The sequence below is a fragment of the Uloborus diversus genome, chromosome 1, assembly GCF_026930045.1.
Source record: "Uloborus diversus isolate 005 chromosome 1, Udiv.v.3.1, whole genome shotgun sequence".
NCBI classification, from domain to species: Eukaryota; Metazoa; Arthropoda; class Arachnida; order Araneae; family Uloboridae; genus Uloborus; species Uloborus diversus.
In genome coordinates this window covers 142,894,634-142,918,517 of record NC_072731.1, presented here as the reverse complement: position 1 = coordinate 142,918,517, position 23,884 = coordinate 142,894,634, and the positions used below count along the sequence as shown (strand labels likewise).

The window sequence follows — 23,884 nt, the reverse complement described above, 5'->3', positions numbered from 1 at the left end:
GGGATTCTCCTTCTGTATCAAGTAATTACTACATATGAGGCAGTGGGGCAGCAAAGGGATGCAAAGGGACATTTTCAAGTTTTAAGTAAAACGCGTTCAAAGATATCTTAGGTAGGCTTTCATTAAAAAGTTTTCTAAATCATGTTATTCAACAGAACCTATGCAGGTACTATCTCATGTCCCAAGACATAGGAGAGGTTTATCTATCATTTGTGCTTGGTTATCTCCAAATTTTAAATTTTGGCACTTAGATCCCTTCTCATTGTCTCATATATTTACCGAGGGTTGAGTCGTTTATCAAATGCGGGAGTAAGTATGGAAAGACCGCCTATATTGGACCCCCTTAGAACAAGAGGCCCGTGTCACTAAATGTGAAGCAAAACTAAAATAAAAAAATAGGGCATCTGAAACCAAATTTAATTAGGAACTGTCGTAGGTACTTACATTTTCTGTAAATATGACAATATTTTCTTTTAAAATTATTTTTGAGAAAGTTGCTTAAGTCCAATTTAGGAATATATGCGCCTATATTGAACCATGCTCTTCCTAAATTGGACCGTAACTGTAAGTGATATAATAACTTGCATTTGAACTGTACAGTCTTTTTACAGGATCTGCAATAGAATTTCTTTTGCTTTGGGCTAACTCTGCGCAGTGTTGTGAACCCAAACTGATGGCATTTCATACACTAAATCATGCTTTGCACTTCATCTATATGGCAAATATTGCAAGTCCAGTTGTTTTGTGCGTTTTATTTTTTTTTTTTTTTTGCTCCTTCTTTTGCGGCCTTTTTCGTTCTGTATTTTTTTTTCTCTGGTAATGTTGTTAAAAAGGTTTCCGAAGTAGATTTCCTTCTTCTGCCTTCCATTTTTTACTTCCTTTTACAAAAAAGGAAGTATTGTATTCGCGAAAAAAATTTCACACAAAAATCGGCGTTAATTTTTATTTTTCTCACCCCCGAATAAATGTTGAGTTTTTTTTCGACCCGACCACACGTGGATATAATCCTAGGAACCTACAGACACCCGAAATATCCATTTCGACGACCCCCGAGTTAATGACAACGAATTTTCTCGTGACGTCTGTATATACGTATGTATGTGCGTATGTGAGTATGTATCTCGCATAGCTCAAAAACAGTATGTCCTAGAAAGTTAAATTTTGGTACGAAGACTCCTAATGGAGCCTAGTTGTGCACCTTCCCATTTGGTTGCATTCGGATGGTCCTAAGAAGGCCTTTTGCCCCATTTTTGGGGGAAATCATTGTTAATTTCGATTTAAACTCAAGTGATGTTATAATTTGTCGGACACTTGGCGATATATCGCCAGTCTTTTGGTCGCCAAGTTTTGTCACCAACTTGGCGACAAACTTGGGCCATTTTTTTTATTTATTTATTTTTTTAAAATTTGGTTTCTATTTGGCTATACTGTTGCTGATATTTAGAGAGCAAACAATTGAATCGCGTTAAAATAGCGAATAATGGGGAAATGACATTAAATTGGAGTAAAAGGAAGTCATGTGCTGCACACATCAGCTCGTTATGCAAAGGTAATATGTGGACCATCTTAACAAAATCATCAATAGAACCGAGGATCATAACTTAATTAAAACTAACCACTAATTCCTCAAAACTTGTGTTAGTTTTACCCGTACATTGTTCATGTGCATCTTGAACAGCTGACACCAAACATGTAGCATGTTTACTTTGGCAGTCTCATCTGGACTACAAATTAGACTGACTCGGTTGCTGCAAAGTCGCTGTCATTCAACTAACAGGTCAAACTCTTGTTCTACAGAATCCATCCACAAAATTTGGCCACCCTTGCAATTTGTTCATAAGAGTCACCTACCAGTTTTCTTATTTTATACTGGATAATGAACCTCATTAGATGTTCTCGCATTCACGTACCACAGGTTCAACAGAAATGTGTGGACAGAGGCTTGAAAAAGGCCACGTCTAAGGGCTGTAAACGATGCTTAGTGTGTAACAGCTAACGCTCTTTCCATTATTTTTCCCGCCTAAGATTCATATTTCCCCTTTTAGACATCTTCTAAAACCAAGAAGGAAAGAAATTAACGTAGACTGTAATTAATAAAGAAACCAGCTAAAAAAGAAGGTTAGCGAGCACAAATTTCAATTTTCTTAAAAATTCAAATTTTCTTAAAAAAAAGGGGAATTTTATTTAACAAAACTGAAATTGAAACTTCTATTCTGGCAAAAAGGAAAAGAAGAAGAAAAATATATTTTTTGTGGTTGAAACTTCTAAGCAACTTACTTAGTAAAAAACCAGTGAGAATGCTTTAATAAGCTTTAATTTATATTTTAAGTAATAATAAAAGCGCATTTAAAGGTCACCAATAAATTATTTTCCGTAAAAAATAAAAAAAATTTTGAATTTCATCTTCTTAAAGTGGACTACCGGTACTTATAATTAATAAAATAACCTGTCAACAAGTAACGTGAACAGGCACAAATATCAGTTAATTTGAAAAATTATATTTAACAAAACTGAAATTGAAGCTTATCGGATAAACATCAAATTTTATGGATGGTAGCTTCTAGAAAGTGTGCTCAAAAAAAAAAAAAAAGTCAAAATGAATTTCCTGCATTATTGTTCATATATGCTCCAAATAATCCTAACTACGTTATTAAGTTTCACTAATCACTTATTTTATAACGTGATAAAAAGGCCTGCTTAGTTACATATCTTAAGTTGGGCCATCGGTTTTTAATAGGAAAATTTTTCGGTTCAATAAAGAAAACACGACCCATTTTTTATTCTTTTATTTATACTTTGTTAACAAGTTTCTCAATCGTGCATGTAAATACATTGCTGTATTCCCTATTTAATACTGTTCAAAATACTATAAAAGCAATTTTCTCAATTCACAAGCTTTAGCATTATTCTACTAGATACTAGTTTTTCAAATAAGATCGAACACATTTTCAACAGAAATCACATCGTAATTTCAGCTATACAGATCGAAATGTGGCGAAACTTTTTTCATCATCAAAGGTTTGAGACACAAACTTTTGTATTTCCACCGGTAGAGTGTAGCACAGAACTCTACGCTGAATTTTAAGCCCCTGGTCCAATTTAAGCAGTGGTCCAATATAGGCGACTTTCCTCTAAGCGAGACCATATTGGTTAATTAAACGTTTATATGGTTTTTGTCAGAATTTTGTTCTAATCAGTTATATCTTACGCTACTTATTCGTAATATTGGGGTGTGAAAAAAAATTAAAAAACTGCACTTACCTTATTTAAAACCCCTAATAAGCATCTGCGTAAAAATAGTCAAAAATTGAACGTGTACACTTTTTATTCAGCATTTAACGATTTATTACACACTAGTTAATTTGAAATTTTAAACTAATAGATGTTCGAATATTTCCTTGATACTAGTTCTCCTTCGACTTTTTTTGCAGCCTGCTGCATGAAATATGTTTTTACACTTTCCAGGCCATGTAAAGCATTAGAAAAAAGTAACAGATTTAACAGGAGTTTCATCATCGCTTTCAGCATCAAAATCAATATTCGTCCCCTCGCCCGCCAATAATTGCTGATTCCAAGAAAAGTCTTTTTCTATTTTTGACAATATGGATAAAACATTTGGAAAGCAATCCGTCATTTTCAAACTCAAATAGACAAAAAAATAATAATTTCGGATGTTAAAATAATTTGTTAATTCGGGGTTTATTACTCGGTAAATAGGGGATTTTGCTTTTATTTTAGTCGGGGAAAAAGAAAAATTCGTTAAATCGCGAAATTCGTTAAATAGAGGTTCGTTAAATCGGGGTCGACTGTACTATTCAAGTAAACCTTTATGTGGCATTATTAATATTTCAAGAAGATTTATTCTATATTTTGATCAGTTATGTTATTTTATTGTTAGATTTGATTGCTAGCCAAGACTCGGCATTTTATATAGTTAGAGTAAGAATTATACTATAATAAGAAGTATTATATTTACTACTTACGTACAATAAGAAGATGTCTCTGTATCATTTAGAAATAAAATTAAAGCAACGAGTATGCATCAAACACCGCTATTGATCGAACTAATTTCCTAAACTACAGATCACACTAAAGGTATTTAAAACATGCTAGCCCCTCAATGCTAATTTATAGATCTGATTCTTGATTTTCTTCTAAAATGTACTCACATAGAGTCAATAATAAGAAGTTGAATATTCAAATAAAAAAGTACATATGAAAGTACATACTAGTTACAATTTTGTATTTGTTGCGAACTTCAGAATTTCAGGGTTTTGAATCTTTACATCTTTCTTCTTTATTTGTAACATTAAATATTCATTAAAGCCAGAATAATAAAGCAACACAACATTTCCTTGTTTTTATGGCTTAAATATTTTCGTATTGTAGAAATGCCAATAATAAAGATTCCCCAGACTTGAAAAGAAGTAATACGAAATCTAAAAAGACAATGCTAAAATGAAAAGAACATGAAAATTTCTTGGGAATTCCATATTTAATGAAAATATTCCCCTGAAAAACGCACTTGTAGTTTCGGACGAGAAGATTCAAACAATAGGAGGCAAATCAGTTTCCTGCTTTTGAGCTTAAATGAGTGATTTGCAAACCGACAATTTAATCTTAAACTGCTGATTAACAGAATCCTTATTGTTTTAAATTGCTTTTGCTTCTTTAAAATGATTGATGAAAAAAAAATTCTAGCACTTAAATCAGATCCTTTATTTCACACAGAAAACTTTTAAATCTTTATTTGATTAATCTAATGTAAAAAGCAACCAAGCTAAATGGGTAGTTCTTTTGTGATTATTTTACAGGTATTACTGGAAAGATCCCATAGCGACATTTTACAAATGGATCAGGGAAGAGAATTTGCCACCCATCCCTTCCCCTGATAAAAATAAAATCGTAAATTTTGCAAATGTGCCAATTTATTTATGCTTTCTGATTCAAACTAAAAGTTTCGTCTGGACCTGAATGAGCCTAATTTGATGTAAAACAGCATTAAACGTCTAACATGAGATAAGAACTTTCTCCCCACCTGCTTACTAATAGTTTGCATTATATTACTGTAGCACAAAAAGTTAATGTCCTCAAACTTCTTGGTGTTACTGCTTACAATGTAACGCATTGTAGAAATAAGAATTAACAGTACAAAAAGGACCTAAATAATAAAATGTCTTCATGAGCATGAAAGTGCTCAACACATGAAAAAAGTCGTTACAGGGTCGTAACCTACAGTAGCCGTCCTGTCCGCGACAAGTGCTCGCTCACGCGTATTTTCTTTGTGTGTTGATAGTTTCGCACACATAAAGAGGCTCTAAATTGTAGCCTTGAAAAATCTGCTTTTTGCTGCGTATTCTTTTCAATTTGCTCTTTATTCACGCTTTTTTCTCATTTTAAACATATTTTGGTACAGAGATGGGATCATTTTTCATTAAAAGTGTTGTTTATAAATTTTCTCAACTAGTTTAGTCAAGGACCAAAATATTGTATAAATCAGTTGGAAAATTAAAAGTAAAAATTATCAGTACAATAATGTCTTATTTTTTTAAATAAAAACTACAATACAAACTAAATCGTTTGAAAGAATAGAGATTTTCAGCGTTGTTTTGCTTTTTTACTGAATTAGGAAATAAAAGTTTTAACAATGCATTTCTACATTAACTAGATACAGTAATTCATGAATAACACTTTAGTATGCTATTACTACCTATGCACGGTATGCTACATAAATTCGAGTAAAGGAGCCTCCCATAAAGCTTTGAAGTTATGTAGTTTTACTATGGGTGTAGTTATGTTGTAAAGACACGCTGTTACGTAAGATAACAGGTGTTCTCATTACATAAATCAGCTGTTTTTATTCTAAGAATAGACCGGAAACTTTGAGTGAATGGAAGACTTGACTTACTCGAAGCGTAAAAGAAAGGTTGAGAAAAGGTAATTCAGATAAGATTTAATATCACTAACTATCTAGCTAGGTTGTCATCATCACATTTGTAGAAATCTGACAGATGGCTATACTCGAGCCTTGAAGAACCTGAACCGTAACCAAGAATTTCTTGAAATTATATATTAATTTCTTTTTTTATCTAAAGCATATAAAAGAATGCAACGTACAAAAAAGTAAAGAATTTCGAATTTTGCAGATTTCCATGTTTGGTGGTAGAACAGAATTATTTTCCTCATTTTTGAAAAATAGAAGAAAAAAGAAGTTTAAGTGTGGGAGCATGTATGATGGTGTACGGAATTTAGTAAAAGGTTTAACTGGAATCATAATCAGGGGCAGTCCGATGGGAGGTCATGGAAAGTCACTGTGACCTTCCAAAAATTTCATTATTCGGCAAATTTTGTCTGATGATTCGACAAACTTGGAGACATAATTGCAATATTGCAATTTTTAAATGACAATATGTCCATTTTAATTAAATGTAGGGGAAAGTGAGGTAAAACCGGGGAGTCGGGAGCAAACCGGGTACCCCCTTCTAGCCCCTGTAAGCGCTGCAACTGCGTGGACAAGAGAGGAACTACCTTCCACCTTGCTGAAAAAGCAGCGTTCATTAAATTAAAACGCAATAGACTTGCTTCTTTCGTTCCTGTGAGGAAAATTCTGTTTGAGTGGTTTTTGTTAAAAATTTTTGAACAAAACTAGAACCGATTATACTACGTTCCTGATTCTGCAACCAACAGTAAAGGAATGTAGCTCTCTTTGTACAACATTTAATTACCTTTATATTCATTCTAAGTAATTGTTTGTAGCGTTCTGTATAATCATATGACGGCATTTTTTTTTTTTTTTTTTGAAAGCTGTACGTACGGGGCAAAACCGGGTACTAACTGAGGGGCAAAACAGAGTACTACCCCCATACACTGAGAGAAAGATGCAGCTTAAAGGAGGATAAGAGAAATGAAAAAACAGTCATTTTGACGGGCTCCCCATACAAGCTTTATCTTCAGGCAGCATTAGAAGAAAAGAAAAAGAAATATGATGGAAAGAAAACCAAAGATGGACGGAAGAAAAAAATCTGAAAGAAAGATAAACGAATCAAAAAAAGGCAACATTATAAAGATGCCAAAATGAAACAGACAGAAAATAAGCGTCCAAAAAAAGAAAACAGAAGGAGCAAATGAGGGATGAGTCCAGTGAAGAGGATGACAATACTGTCTGCATTTACTGTAATGAGCTTTCATTCGCTCCAAGGGTGGTGAGGGATAGATCCAATGCATCCAATGTCGTCATTGGGTCCATGAAAGCTGCTCTGGGGCCGAAGAGGAAGATAACTATTTTACTTGCGACTGGTGTCGATAGGCCTAATATTACAGCATAAAATTAAAGGTAAAGACAATTAAATTTACTGTCAACTCATCAATATATGTCCTTTTATACTTATTCTAGTATACTATGACAGTGGTTAACATATGTCACTAAATAAAACTAGAATTTTGCGGAAACTTTTAAAAAACTTTATTTTTCCATAGCAACAACATGTCTACCCGGTTTTAACACACTAGTGGGGCACAATCGGGTAAAAGGACTTTTTTTTACAAAAATACTAATAAGTATTAAAAAACAAAAGCACTTATGGTTTTGAAACTGTGGTTATATAAGTAATGCATACTTTTGAAAAATGTTGCTTCTTTATGCTAAAAACTGATTTTTGGAAGCCTGCAAACATTAGGGTTCCTGTTTTACCCCACTTCCTCCTATTTATGCGCGCATACACTTATTTCATCATTCGGCCAAATTTGGAGCTTCAATCAGCACATTGATAATTTTCACCTCTCGGAAATGTAAGCCAGAGGTGCCTCAGAACATTGCTAGGACTCTGATGACATTGCTTATAGAATGGCATTGCGATTGGAATTAAGCGGTAATGAGTTTTTTTGGAATCAATTGTTCCACGGTAATGACAAAATCTCAATAGGTGATACAAGGATTTAAGCAAAAATAAATCCCAATCGATGCTGGTACTGATCAATTTCTATCGCCGATCACTAAAAGAGTTGAAGACTATACTATATACTGATTTTGGTGTTTATAAAGTAAACAGTATTTATTACATCGAATTATCTACAGAGTAAAATGTTTTTTCAGGATCAGTAAAGTACGTTCTGCAAATTCTATTGCAATGATAAAATGTTTGTAGTTTTGGTAGTGTGGATAAACAAAATTGTTAATAAAATCCTTCGCTGCCTCGTTTTTTTTTTCCCCCGAGTCAAGTTTAACTGCAAGGTTTCACTAAGTATCACATCACATTGATGTTTGAAAAAGATTTGATGTATGCATTATTTTCGTTTCATTTCATGAATTATTCGACGCTTATTAACAGAAACTAGTCACATTTTCTTCTCCCTATTTGAACGAAAATTAAAGTTTAAAATATATTTTTCTAATTTTTGAAAACATTTCATTTTGTAAAGCTAATTCTCCGTGTGAAAATGTAAAATGTTTACTTTTCAAATAGTTTATACTTCATTCTTTTTATATTTTATAAATTTCTATGATGGCTCTTAAAAAGAACAACATTTCACCTTTAAGGTTGATTTTTGACAAAAAGAATAGAGAGTCATGTAAATTTGTGCTAATGTAAAATTATCTTTTAGCGTGATTTTTTATAAATGTTACGATTAACGGAAAAGAGCATGAAGTTTATTTTTTGCAACCAAAAATTAGGTAATTTAAATCAGAAAATAAAATTGCAAAAACACTTCGTAACATTTGTTTGCTTTTCATTTAAAAATGTCATTGCTTTACAAGACAAAAAAAAAAAAAAAAAAAAATGCTGATCAACATTGCATGATTTACGAAATAAAAAAATGAAAAGAGCCTGATTTAAAAAAACGGAACACAGTAAGTTACTGAAAAAGGTTAAATTGGTACTTTAGGGAGAAAAACTGCAAAAAAAAAAAAAAAATGGTTTAATCCTTCTTTATTCGCAATAATAAGATTTAAAGAACAAATACCATTAATTTCTTAAAGACTTTCATCAATCAAGAAATTTCTCTAAAGAATATTGTACACTAAGTATTTTTCTAAAAAATATTTTTAAACATAACTCGTCAAATATTTCATTAAAAGTTCGTTTAAATTTCATATTGTCTGATATCGATGAAATTTTTATTTACTTACTAGCTGCTTTGTCCGGCTTTGCAAGGTATACCTCGAAAAAAAAAGTTTTTGTCAAGTGACTCATGTTCAACAATCAGGCTTAAATTAGAGAAATAAAATAACAGTTAATAAAATAATAGTTATACGTGGTGTGTTAAAAACACACGCTTTAGTAGCAAAATGGACTAAAAAGTTAAAAATAATCTTTGGATGACAAGTATATAAAGTAATTGACAAAACACTTAATTTTACTGTAAGAGAAAAAAAGCCGGGGGGGGGGCTTCTTATCAGTTGATTTAAATTTCTCCCATTTGTTATTCATGCAAAAATGTAAATGGGCAGCCCCCCCCCCCACGCTTTTTTTTTATTACAGTAAAATTAAGTGTTTGGTCAATTACTTAATACACTTGTCGTCCAAAGATTATTTTTAACTTTTTAGTTCATTTTGCTACTAAAGATTGTTTCTTTTTTTTAACTATTATTTATTTTTTTACTTTTTAGTTCATTTTGCAACAAAATGGTGTTTTTTTTTAACTATTATTTTATTTCTGAAAAATATAAAGTCCTTATTACTTTTTTTTTTCAAATAAGATTTAGGTACCAAATATTGCTAACACTTGTAACTCTTAAAGGAAATCTTTATTCATGTGTTCGATTTTTATAATGGAATGTATCTTAGTATTCTATTGCATCATTTGCATCAGACATTTTGAAAGCTTTCTGGTAAATTCGTGTGCATTGTTATACTCCGCAGCTTTTATTTGTACGTTGTAAGTAATTCTAATAAGTCACTGGCTATTTGTCCAAAGGACCCACGAACATACAAGTTAAGCTAATAAAAGAGTGTTAATTAGACTAAACTAATAACTTATCATTAATAAATTAATTTAATTATAGAATATTGCATTGTTATCGGGTCTGAGGTTGCATTCCAAATTTTAAAAGAATCCGATCACAAAAAGTGGGCGAAAATTGAGTTGCAAGATTATAAATTTAATTTCGGTGCAGACGGGATTAGAAAGCACGCCCAATGATTCCCGGATGTGGACGTCAGCGAAGACCCATGCCTTAGACCGCTCGGCCACGAACGCTCATAAAGTGGTGGAATGTACTAACAGTAATAAGACACTAGCTCTTAGTCCAAAGGAGAGTCACTCACAAACAAACAAGTGAAGCTAATAAAAGCATGTTAAAGAAAATGCTAGAAAATTTCCCGTCAAAATAATCATTCTCAAAGAATGAAAACGGCAAATCAAATAAAGGAAATAAAATAAATCGCCAAATATTAATCAAAAGGGGAAATTTTTACCTCAAAACAAAAACAAAATTTTATTTAGTCACAACCGAGAAAAAAAAGTGGCAACCTTTTGAACGCTAATTTATAATGAGATCGTGCAAAATGATAATTTTCCGATTTAAAATTTTTGTTGCATTAGCCTTAGCAGTGCTTTTTAATTTTTTCGTGGTGATCTTACAGCCTTTTTTTTAATTCGAAGGATATGAAAGAACTTTATGGGTATTTTTCACGAGCTTTCGAATGGCCAAAATCGAACTGATCGGATCAGCATTTCGGGTAAAAAGAGTCATTTTATACCATTTTCCGGCTCTAAAATTATTCGAGCGGTTCGGTTCTTTTTTAGCGTTCGAAAATCCCCCTACATTCCTTCTCGTGTGCCCACGCCCTGCCAAATTTGGTCGAGATCCAATGTAAACTGGATTTGTATAGGGAATATACACACATAGACACACACACACACATATATATATATTCTTTGTTTTATTTGTGTAGATTTGAAGAAAGGTCAGAGGAAAATATTTATGAATTAAAAATTTCCTGAAAATATATCTTTTGAGGAAAGATACGATTTTGTGAATATAATATTATTTATGAATTTAAAACGAATTTATTCAGTAGTTTATTATTTTTTACAGTAATCATTCAGTAGTAAATTCAGTAGTAGTTCATTTCACTCAATGAAGAATTTAGCTTTAATGTTCAGTGTAAACTTATTTAATTGAAATTACGTTATGGAGAAGAAGTCTGTGAGATTTCAGACTACTACTTTAAAATAATTTATATTAAAATTGTAATAGGTTGTCAGTATCACATTAATTTGGACAAAATAAAATCATTTATGTGTTTATATCTATTAAAAAGTTTCCTAATTTTTATTCCCTAATTTTTCTCAGAATTTTGCGAAGTACACTATATAATTTTCCGTGCAAGTGAAATAAATTGTTATCGCTTTTAATTTTGCTTCACGTTGAGAATTTAATCGGATTTTTTCCAGTTATTACTCAAATATTTATTTCATGTAATTAGAGTAAATTCTGAAAGAAAAAACAAAGTAATGTTAGCTTTAATTTCATGGATTCTAAATGAGTTTTATGTCGTTTGAAACCTATGCAACTGCAGCTTACATTTATGAACTTTTGCATTAACGTATCATAAAGTAAAAATTCACATTTTGGTTCCAAACTATTTATTACACCTCGCATGCGTGTTTTCGACTTTTGGAAAGCATTTTTATTAAGTAGCTTCAGAAGTTATTTACCATAAAATTAAGCACGACTTTAAAAAATAAATTTATTAGATTCAATTTTGAATACACGAATATTAAAACATAAATTTACTGAAGATTGATTAACAAGCATTAACGTAACGTTCGCAAACGAGCAAGATAACCAAGAAGCAGTGCAAACCTGTACCTACATTAAGCATGAAAGAGCATAGTATTTCTTTTAATAAACCATTTGTTAAAGTTTTATATTTTAAGAATAACTAAAAATTCATATGCGTTATTAAATAGTTAAAAATATGTAAGGGAATGTGGGGCAAAGTTAAATGGTGAAATATTTACTATGATTTTAACACGACCTATCTGGTAAAATTTAAACTATGTAATAACACATGTAGTCTACTCCGTTTAAGAAAAGTTTGCCTCTGAAAATTAAAAAAATATTATACTAGCATTTTTTTAAAAAAAATGATACTCATATTGTAATATTTTGATGTAAGTCAAAAATTATTTTTGTTATTATTAAATGATAAAGTTCTAGTTATTAACATTTAAAATATTAATTGAGACCTTATTGCTGCTGTATTTTTTTTATTTAATATTAAGCTTTTTTTAATTTAAATGTTCTGTATAATTTTTCAAGTGCATGGGGAGCAACGTGAAATAGCACATTTCGCTTACTTATTCAAGCATTTATTATATAACTTACGTATTCATTTATAGTTTAATAAATTAACTTGTTTTCTTTCATTTAAAAATTAAATTTTTTTTTCGCGCACTATTATTCACTCATTTAATATTTCTAACATATTAATTATTTTATTCCTTAATTTCATTATCTCTTAACTTCTGCGTGGATTTTTTTGTTTGCTGTTCTATTAAACTAAATATATCTTTAATTATTAAATAAAAATTATTTTATTAGAAAAATGTTTTATTTTTCATATGCCCCACAAAAAAATTAAAATTTTCTTTCCTTTTTTTTTTTTTTTTTGAAGTTACAAATTTAGGGCCAAACTTTAAAAATAATGTTTCAACGCAAGTATATTTTTTATAAAGTACATTGTTCTTTCTTTGAACCGTTAATTTCAAAACAAATTTCCAATTTGTTCGTTTTGAACTTAACTATTTCCCTTTGCCCCACATTCCCCTACTAAGGCATATCTTTAAAAAAAAATTTGATTTTAATACTTTCATAAAAACAAAGCATCAAGCTTTACCTTAAAAATTAAAAGTTGTCAGAGTTTATCAATTTAAATATGCAAGTTATTTTCAATTTTTTAGTGTTTCAATATCTTTCATCTTCAATAAATTAAGTGATCATGCGTACACCTTTGTTCAAAGCAAAATTATGGCTTACCTCAGACATAAATTTCTTCTTTCAAAATCCCCTGAAAATATAAAACAACGCTTAGAATTATACCTACATTTTAACTACATTTTAACTACTTAATATTTGAATAAAAAGAAAACACACAATATGCAAAATGTCAACTCGTAACCTAACATTTCTTTTCCAATCAGTTCCTTACCAACACTAAGTAGGTACACAGAATAAAAAACTTGAAATGTATGTTAAAATATATATCATACGTGGAAGTTTAGTACTGCAAACTGGAAAATCCTATGTAGGAAGTCATTCTAAGTGCAACTTTCCTGAACCTCTTTAAAAGAGCTTCAACAATTTTATTACAAAATGATTTTTTTTTAAAGTTTTATCTATACAGGTTGTATCAGTACAGCGTTTACAGACTTTCAGGGCAGATCAATTACAACTTGACGATGGGAAGTCACATAGCAATGCGTGGTCGAAAACGCTTTCCTGATGCGGTAGTGACGACAAAAAGCACAAGAAGAACAAGATACGAATAAGAGGAAAAAACATGTTTATTATTTTTAATACAGCAAAAAAAAGCTGGTATGTTTTTGTCTTGTGTACACGATAGATGTCATTACGTACACCAAAGCATCAGATGACGGTGCATGCGAACACGCGTTTTTGATGCCTCACTCGCTTTGACGTTCGATTTTCAATGCGCCGGAGATGTGACACATATGTGTCACGGCCCGGGATCGTAATTTCGAACACTTACTTTGATGACGATCATTGACTCCTTATTGTTCTTTTTTCTTAGCTTTTTGCTGTATTAGGATAAAAAAACATGTTTTCTTCTCTTATTCTTGTCTTTTTGGTGCTTTGTGTCGTCACTACCGCGCCAAGAAAGCGTTTCCGACCATGCATTGCTGTGGTTTGCCATCGTCTAGGTGTACTCTATCTGCCCTGAAAGTCTGTAAACGCTGTACTGATACACCCTGTATTTCTTTTCTCAGACGATGTTTCAATAGGACTTGCAATTTAATAGTGTATACTTTGTTTAGAAAAAAAAATGTTTCGGAACAGTTCTTATATTTTTCACTCTAAGCACATACTATTTAAAATTAGCTACGAGAATTTATATTTACTGTAATACTTCTATAACCAATGAACTTCAGTTTCACTTTTAATAATAGAAATTTCTTTTTTTTTCCTATGCATTAACTATAATTTTTGATTTTTAAAACTATTACAACGAAAACTATTTTAATAAATCCTTATTAAAAGGAATCAAAAAGATATAATAATCAAAAATATTTTGATAATTATATCTACTCTTAAATTATTTATTTTATATCAACTTGCTAATCAAACCATTTTTATGCGAAAAAATGTATCTCTCCGAGTTTAAGATAAACATTTTTAATATAACGAAATCGTTTCAGAAGCAGCTAATCGCAAGAAACTGTTTACCAAATTTCATCAATATTTTTATAATGAACGTTAAAAGTATTAGCTATCGACGAAGATGAAGAAATCCAATTTGAGCGACCAAATTAACTGTCTCCTAATAGTAGATATCTTCAAAGCTTTAGAACAAAGATTATTGAGTTTATAAAGAACACCTCCCCTCGCACTAATATCAAAAGTCTGTTTTCTCATAAAATTTTAAAAATCTACATTTCCAGCAGCGCGCAGTAATTGTATATCAACTTGTAGTGCTTATAAGATAACAGTAATTTTCAAAATTAATGACCATTCTACCTTTTGCGTAGTTGAATAAAATCGATAAATAAGGTTGAAATCATTGGGTTTTCTGATGATCAAACGTTATGACCTCATAAGAGAGTAATTATCTCGAAAGGTTTTGAAGTTTGTTCCTCTAAAATTATCTTGAAAGAATTGATTGACTGACGTGCGTTACTTTGTTTGCTTATAACCTAAACATTCAAAGCAAAGTTGAACGAAATAATATATGTCTTTGATGAGTCTTTCTTCTTCGTGATTAAGCATTGTATCAATATTTTACCTGATTTCATTCGGAACAAAATCACTATCAATTATTGAATATTAATGTAGTACTATGCATTATTTTTCCCTCTGATTGCTAGCTCAGTTCTATTTCTAATTCTTAGTTGCAAAATCTACAAAGACTCTGTTTTCTCAATTGGTAACATTTGTAAAGTATTTTATACTCATTGAATCTTTTTTCAGTTTGATTATGCTTTGGTACATATTAGTAATACATAAATATGCATAACAAAGAAATAAAATATAAATAAGCGCTGAAAGAATGCAGTAAAAGAAATTTAGATTTGTTTTGCGGTAATTTTTGTTAAATATGAATAGTTCGATGAGTCTTCATCCTTTTCAGATTACCCTCACCTGCTTAGAAAAATATATTATAGCTGAATTCCAGAAAATTTATTAATCATAAGAATGTATAGTTTAAGTAGAGTTAGAGAAGTAACATTTAAAAAAAAATATTTTAAGCAATGTATCTACGTTTGAATATCAGTAGGTATTTGATTCGTATGTCATCATATCTCTTAACTCACTTTAAGATTTATGTTCCCTTCTGAGATTTTCAGGACACTTGCCCTGCTTGTAAAGCTAAATATACAAATATAACTGTACAAGATTGTAAATCGCTGGATTAATATTAAATATCAATGCAATAAAATATTAGTTTTTACGCACGTGAAGTCTATCCAGTACAATAAAAGAAATGCATAAAGGCTGCTTAAAAAGTTTAAAAAAAAACACTAACTGATAATAAATTAATTTAGATTTTTTACAATATGTAACTTTCTTAACCCTTCCTAATTATTATTCCAAAAGTTCCTTAGCTTTTGCGGAATTCAGTCTTCTTCAGCTGATAACCATTTTCTAAAATATTACTACTTTTGCCTTTAATATTACCACTTCTCCTAAGTTCATAACTCTTTCTTTTAAAAGTAATATAAATGTACGTAAAGATTCTTTTACTCAAGTAGTATACTCAAATCCCCATAAAATACCTAACGAGTTTGTGTATATCAGTATCGTAGTTCGGTTTCAGAATTGTTTTCTTTCTCTTCGCAGGCAATAATCCCAAAACTTTAATCAAACCCACCCAATAAAACTGGGTCTGCTCTCATCCTATTCATTCATACAAAGTGAAAGAAACTAATTCTGCCCCATTGTCTGCTTCCGATTGTGAGGGAAGAGAAGCACTTTTGTAGTGATGAATCTTGTCATGGTAAATAGAAGTTCCGAGGGATTATCTATTTGCTTCTACGACGATTCAAGCAACTTTTATTACTCCACAGAAGCAATTGCTGTATTATTTGGCAGTTTGTTTATAATGTATTTAAAGATTCCATGATTGTTTTGTAAGCGTAATCAAATTGTATCATTGTGGTTTCAAACTCATTTTTCTCCAACCGAATTTATTTAGTTCTTAAAGCAATACTTTGCAGACAGGAGAGAAAATATGCATAGGAAGAACATGCTGTTCGAAACCAAAGCCGGTGCTTTTTTTTTTCTTTTAATTAAAAAATGAATATCGTCGTCTCAGGGCAACAGTAAGATATCTTCGTGTTATTTCTGGGATTAGATATCTTACTGTTGCTCTGAGGCGACGATATAGAGTCTCAACGTAAGGCTGATTAACTGCTGCAAAAACATGAGCACTCTGCAGATTTAGATTCAGATGAAACACGATAGTCGAAACAATAAGGCTCAAGAATCTGCATGCAAAATTTTGATCTAATCTTGTATGTACTTTAAGCCTCCAAAAGCTCATCTGCACATAGATTTTCAAATTATGAAATACGGAACAGATACAAATTATAAAATAACAGAGTCCTACATATTACAAAATAACAAAGTCCCTTCTCTTAAAAAGACACATAAAGCTTTGTACTTACAGTTGTAGCAAGTTTTTGTTTATCAACATATATGAAACAAATCTTCCTTCCACCACCACCACCACCCTAAAATGAGCTCCCTTGAAACTAGAGATATTCAAAACAAATTTTTCACAAATAATATCGATACATTCTTCCGTGGATTAAAAAAAATTAATAAATATAACATACATTATCCCACAAAAAATCATTCCTTTGTAAACAAAGGTATTTGAAAAATAACTTTTATAACAGAAAAACTGATTCTCTTGATATAGGCAATGTAAACTATGACGCAAACAAGAAGCCTACACACAACTTAACGTACCTACTCTTTAGTACCCCCACCATCGGTTTTCAAATATCTACTAAATATTTCTCTTGCTCTGTATTTACGTAAATTGTTTAAAATACCTTTTTGCTTGTTCAGATTTGTTTTGAACTTTTCAAACCAATTCCTTCCCCCAAAAGTTACTCGGTGGAGGAAAGAGGGCTGGACATTTCACAATCCCTTAGTCCTTGGAATTTTCAATAAATTTTTATTTATGAAAATTTTAATTATGAACTTGTAATTTTTAATTACGTAATTACATTATTTTTGTTTTTAACGATATTTTCATACGTGAAGACTACCGTAACACGTTTTCTTTTTTAACTGTCGTTACTTTGATAGGAAAGCAGGTTCAAAAGGAGCTTATAGATAGTGTACATTTTATTTGTACTTTGGAATTGAGGAGTGTCTTAAAAGGAAGATGTCTGCGTTTGGAGAAGTCAAAATAGGATATTAACTTAATGAACTAGGATACTAGTACGAACTTTGAATTCAAGAAGAGTTACTCAAGAGCAGTTGCAATTCATCATTCTTAACATTTATTTATTATTCTTAAGCATTCAAAAGTAAAAGTTGGCATCACTCTCATCAAGCAATCTTATTGCTGCTTTCCTAAGCTTCTAATCAAGACACTTATAGAGAGCGGCAATTAGAGAATATCTCCAGAAAAGCAACTTTCGTATTAAAATAAGCGCAGAATGGAACACGAAGTATTAATGATGTTTAAGACATTGGAAATGATCATCAGTCTAAACTCTTATGAACTAACTCTATGCGAGCATCATGAAAGGCAGCGATTCTTTGTTTCATTTACGCTCGTCGTGTTTCGCGCGCGCGCGCGCGTTGTCTGTGATATTTTTTTTTTTTCAATTTTAAACCGTATTTGAAGCTTGACCTCAGCAGTGTTGCTCGTAATGACGATTTATTTTGTACTTTATGTTGCTTTTAGTGTGAAAATTATTTGAATAAAAATAGATTTCCAAAACTAATTGAACGTTTCTATAGATATTACTCAGCGTTTTAAATGTTTATGCATCGTTAGCTGTAGTTGCATGTCAAAATAATAAATATTGTAAACTGATTTAAACAGCAACTAAACCAAAAAGCTATAAAGTTGTTTATAAAAAAGAAATAATAAAATTTATTTTAGTGATAATAGTTGTTACAAAAAGTTGCTTTAAGTTCTTTTTAGATCTTTTAGTGGTTCCGGAATATAATTTCTGCTTGGTATTTTCTGCTTTAAAAAACGATATAAATGAGTTTTCGTGATGCATGCTCTGACCAGGACCGGATTTACGTATAAACTAAGCAAGCTATAGCTTAGGGCCCTGCTTTGTAGGGGGCTCTCAACTCCCAGAAAATTGCATGATTCGTTCCAAGAAAAAAAAAGAAAGAAAGAAATCTACTTTAAAAAAATAAATTTCATTTTCAAGTGCTTGAAAAACTTACAAATTTGGAAAATTGGGGCTGTGAAACCACAAATAGGAGGGGGAATGAATGCCAAAATATGTCAAATTCAGCTCCTTGCTACATCCTACATAAAAAATGTATAAGTCACGACTCTCATTTTTTTGAAACATATTACAAATTTTTGAGACTCACATGTGAGATCAATTCACTTTATCTATCAGTTTTTGTTGTCATTCTCAGCTTTATCGAGATGACATCTGCTTCCACTCCGAGTATTCACTACTTCTGACTAAGGAGTTCTAATAAGAACGAAACTTCAGTTTTAGGATGTGAGAACCGGGCTGTCTGGTATAATGCATGTATCTCTGGGCCTTAGCCCTGGCTTAGGGGTGGTAATTTACTGCTAAATACTCCAGTTTTACCTTCAATTCGCGAGTCGAACCGCACTACGCTGCGGACACTCGCTGGTGAGACAAAGTCAATTTATCTGCCAGTTTGTTGGCCCTCTCAGTTACATTAAGATGACATCTACCTCCAACTCGGTTATTCACTATTCTTGACTGAAGAGTTCTAATAAGAACGAAACTGCAGTCTCAGGATGTGAAAACCGGGTCGTCTGTTATATTGCATGTAATTAGCTAAGTCTTTGAAAATACTAAGCAAAGTGTGCTCCAATTTTATTTCTTAACAAGTGCGTAAATTATGAATTGTCCTAATGGGCAGTTTGTAACTCTCTTGTTAATAATTGTTTCTATTTTCTTAATCTATACACAATTTCCTTTAAAGCATTTTTTACTATTGATCATTTTATACTTTATTTATTGTTGCATTTGTGGGTGGATTGGAGAGGTGATTAAAAACTACTCGCTCATTCTCTGTGTCGACTGCCGCCATTGATGGGTCGAATCAAAAACTATTTTTACTGTGTGTTATTTTAGTTTTCGAAAGAGTATATAACTTTTAAAAAGTTCTATTTGCCTATTTTTTTCCTGATATTTTTGTAGCTCCAACGTCCAACTAACACTTATAAGGCTTCAAAACAGAATTTCATGATTATTTTATTTTTAAAAATTTCCTATGGGGGAGAAACCCACGGACCATCTACATTTGGGGATATTCTATACTTTACTTAAAAGGCAATCTTGCACCCCTCTCTTAAAGCTTTAGACTAGGATTTCTGAATGGTAGCCACTGGCACCCAAAGTCCCAAAAAATTGTAGCCACTTTTGCACTTTTAGTAGCCAATTTTTATAAAATATATCCATAGCGCTAAAAGTGAATAACGTATTCGCTGTTTGTAGTATTAACAACAAACTTAGGGATTATAATACTCTACGTTCTACAAAAACAACAAACAGATTTTTTATAGATTTATTTTTTAACATAAAGATATACACATCGAACGAAAAATGTTTCGCAAATTTTTAACTATAATGCAAATTTGGGTTAGAACATTTCTAGGCTTTCAGCCAGAAAACTTCTGTCAGTAAAACAAAAAGCAAAGATGGGATTGGAAGCCTGGTTTTGTAGCGCGATATTGCTTTAAACAAATAAATCAAAACACAGCTGCCACTTTTGGCGATTGAGACTGGATTTTTTGGCAGTCATTTTCAATGAGTTGTTCGTAAGTTGGGGACTGGCGACCGCTAGTCTAGAACTTTACACTCTCTAGGTACCATTCTTCCTCTAAATGTCAATCCAAAAATGATAGCAAGAAAAATCATTAAAAAGCGAACAAAAAACAGTAAAACATTTCCGTATGTATCAGAGGAAAAGAGACAAACATAGCAAAGAAGAAAAGAAAAAAAACTTAAAAATTGCTTTTTCCCCACCGAGAGAAAAGTTGTTCGAACTTTAAAATGGGACCCATACCTGAAATACCTTATGACCCCGTTAAGTCTATATCCGGCCCTGGTTCTAAAATTCATTGAGTCACCTCTTAAGTTTTACTAGATTATTTTGAACAAAATTTGCAAATGCTGAAAACCAGCAGCGAAAGGGTTCGCTGGAGGAAATCCTCCAGCGAAGATCCCCTCACACATCTAATCGTACTGCATCAGGAGCTATGAAGATCGTACGCGTTTCTGAGTCAGTAAACATGAAATAGAAATGTGTTTACTACAATGAATTTTAAGAAATGTAAAATAGTTATTTTTACTATCATAGTAATGCCAAGAAAATGCATATAAAATTAATTCGTTCACTCAGGGGTGGACTGAGCCGCCACGCCGGCTCATCGACCGCGGGCCGGTGCGTCCTCCTACCTGTGCCCTCGTATGTTTTCTAGGGCGCCTCCGTTCTTTTTTTCTTTGCTCTCTCAAATCTGTGCAACTTTGTCCGTGCGAGTGTGTGTGTGTATTTTGAAAGTTTATGAAGAACATAATAAATAAGAAATGATTACGCAAATTATTTCAAAATTGCAACTGTTTAGTTAATTTCCTCTTTTCCGCAATAAAGGTCAAAAAAAAAAAAAAATACAATGCTACTAAACAGCATTTAGCTAAAATTTCTACAAAATTTCGTCAAATAAGCAGAAATCCTTCAAACTTCATGTTTTATGAGCATGTAACTTCTCCTTAAATTAGTGTTCTCACTACTCATTCTACTACATCGAAAAAAAGTTTTTGATCGGACTACGCTAATATAGATAAATTTCTAGTAACTGATTACAGATAAATCATCCTACAATATGAGAAAAATATAACCAAAAGCTCAGATTTCTTCCTAAAAATCCCAATTGCCAACATAGAGCTCGATATCTATTAATATCATTACAACGAATATCCTGCCATCATTCGCGATATTACATGTCATATAAACGTCAATCTCAGAAAAAAATCGCATGCACTTCGCATTATTTACAACCGCCGAATTGCTGTAATTGTCCTTAATAGATGTTTCTCGTGAATGCGAAGCATAAAGAAATGCCTCGTCTTTACATTATTATTGTCGAACCAGAAGAAAGGAAATAATGAAATATTTTGCAGAAGAAATGCATAAGTAAATATTGGGGAAAAAGCGTTTTAAGCAAACCACAATTTAAATGCTTGTCTGAAATGCTGTGCCCTAAATGACTTTCTGTGAAATATAGATGCAATAATACAGCTTGTATTACATTTGTTTTTATCTCCTTAGATTACATTCCCGATAAATCTTACTGCTAATTAAGCGCTTGCTTCTGCTTCTTTTTTTTCCCGGTAAAGCAGCCTTTGGCAATGTTTAGAGGAAGTTTTTTTTTTTTTTTTACATTGGTCTCAAGCAATGAGATAAATAGCTATGAAGTATTTTCCCCAAATTAACTTATGCAGAAATAATTCATTTCTGTAGTAATCATAATTTAAATGCTTTTCTACTTTATTTCATTTAGATAACACAGGTACCATATTTATCAGCTTAATCTGTTCAAAATTTTTTCAGAATTTCCAGCTCAAAGTAACAGGAAAAAAAAACTGCGTAAATCCTTTTCTTGTTACATAATGTATATTTGAACGGTTCCATGTTTATTCACAATGAGAAGTGCCCGCACGGCTTTGCCCGTAGTAGAAAATCAAAAGGTCATTTGGTTCGCCTGTATATTTACAAGTAATGAATGGTGAATTTCTCTCCAATTTGCTGTGTTTCTATGCCACCTTGTTCGTCCAAGTTATGGTAATTTGCTCGTCCATGTTGTGGAAATTTACTCGTGCATGGTATGATATTCTCTCGGTGCAGAGGAATTAAATCACCAATGGTGGTAAAAATAAAATCATAGAAAGAACAAATCGAGTTTTCGAAAAATCGCTTCGGGGTGCACACTCCCATGCTACAAACTAATTTTGTGCCAAATTTCATGAAAATTGGCCGAAAGATCTGGTTCTTATGCGTGTCAAAGAGACCAGACATCCATTCAGCTTTATTATTAGTAAAGAAGTAAAACTAACTTGGAGGATTCCTCCTGAACACGACTGATACGTCTCAGAGTGACCTGGATATCTTTGCAAAACACCTTTTCACGACTTACCCAAACTGCCTTAACTAGGCTAAGGCTTGGCAACATTAGAAGTCTGGTCTTCGACGGTTTCATGAGGACCTTTTCTTTATGCCCTTGCTCGTCTGTTGCCTCTCCCTCACATATTATCTCTTCTCTCCATATTATCTCTTGTATTAGTCCATCAGTGGGGCAACAGTAGGATGAGATTGGGAGTGTTTTTGACCCTTTGGTGCGACACGATCTCTTGAACTTGCTCTTGGGGTCTGGACCAAGGGGATAAGCAACAACAACATATTTTAGCGGTACATGAATCCTGATTTGTGCTTATGAAGAACTAACTCATTTTATTCTAAATTATTTTCCATTTTGGGACACTTGAAAATATAACAACTACATAATAGTTGTCAACCCCCATATTTGTCAAGAAAGTATCACAATTGTTTAAAGTAATTTTGTGCACTTGTTTACATTACCGAGCATTGCATTTGGTTCGTGAATTCATTTACTAAAACTATTTTTCTTTCTCTAATGGGACTGTGTAATGCTATTTAGTCTTTTGCAGACCTAGTGCGATCCGCCGATACGGCATCCAGTCTTTCATGTGCCACCATTAAGGCACGGGAACGTCTAAAACAATAAAAACTTTTTAACTTAACGATCAGGATCATCGAACCCGTTTCTGTTAAGGGGCATCAAATTATAAATACGTCTGCAAAATAAATTTGTTAATTAACTGGCATTTGTTGCACTGGTTGAAGTACTCCACAAGAAGAAAGCAAATGGTGGCAAATTCAGTTAAATATTGCCCAATTAATGAAGAAATTGCTTGCTTAAAAAAAAAAAAAAAAAAAAAAAAACTCGAAACTACCCATTGAAAATTACGATTCTTGTTAACTTCAATGTGTAAAAATTTGAAACTTCGCCAAAATAAAAAAACAATGCCCGTCTTTAAGCATACCTACATTTAGAACGCATATACTTGCTACTGAGTAAGCAAAAGCATGAAGAAAGAAAAAAATAAATCGTTTTGTATTTCGCTCACCGTAATAATTTAACAAGTAAACTTGCATCCTCATACTTAAGCACGACATTCATGAAAAAGTAACTTTGTAAATTGTAAATAATTAATTTTGTTTCTACTGGGACTGTTTAACGAAACTCCACCTTGTCAAAGCAAATATTTTGCAGTAAAATTAGTTTGCTGCTGTGAATTCCGCATGTAATTAAAATTTCCTTAATTACATACATTAGAGTGCAATAAAGACATTAAATTAGATAACAGCTTCAATTAATAATAAATTTATTTGAGAAAAGCAATTTCAATTTTCAGCATCTTAATCATT

At 31.9% G+C, this 23,884-nt stretch overlaps 1 long non-coding RNA gene across 1 annotated transcript in view; it reads right to left on the bottom strand.

Annotated features, from left to right (window-relative positions):
- Positions 1 to 12,870: 12,870 nt before the first annotated feature.
- The window catches only part of LOC129232563 (uncharacterized), a 255,555-nt gene continuing 244,541 nt past the window's right edge, over positions 12,871 to 23,884 (bottom strand). Inside the window, exon 4 of the long non-coding RNA XR_008581365.1 lies at positions 12,871 to 13,016. This is a non-coding gene — a long non-coding RNA (uncharacterized LOC129232563). The remainder of the gene's footprint in view (positions 13,017 to 23,884) is intronic.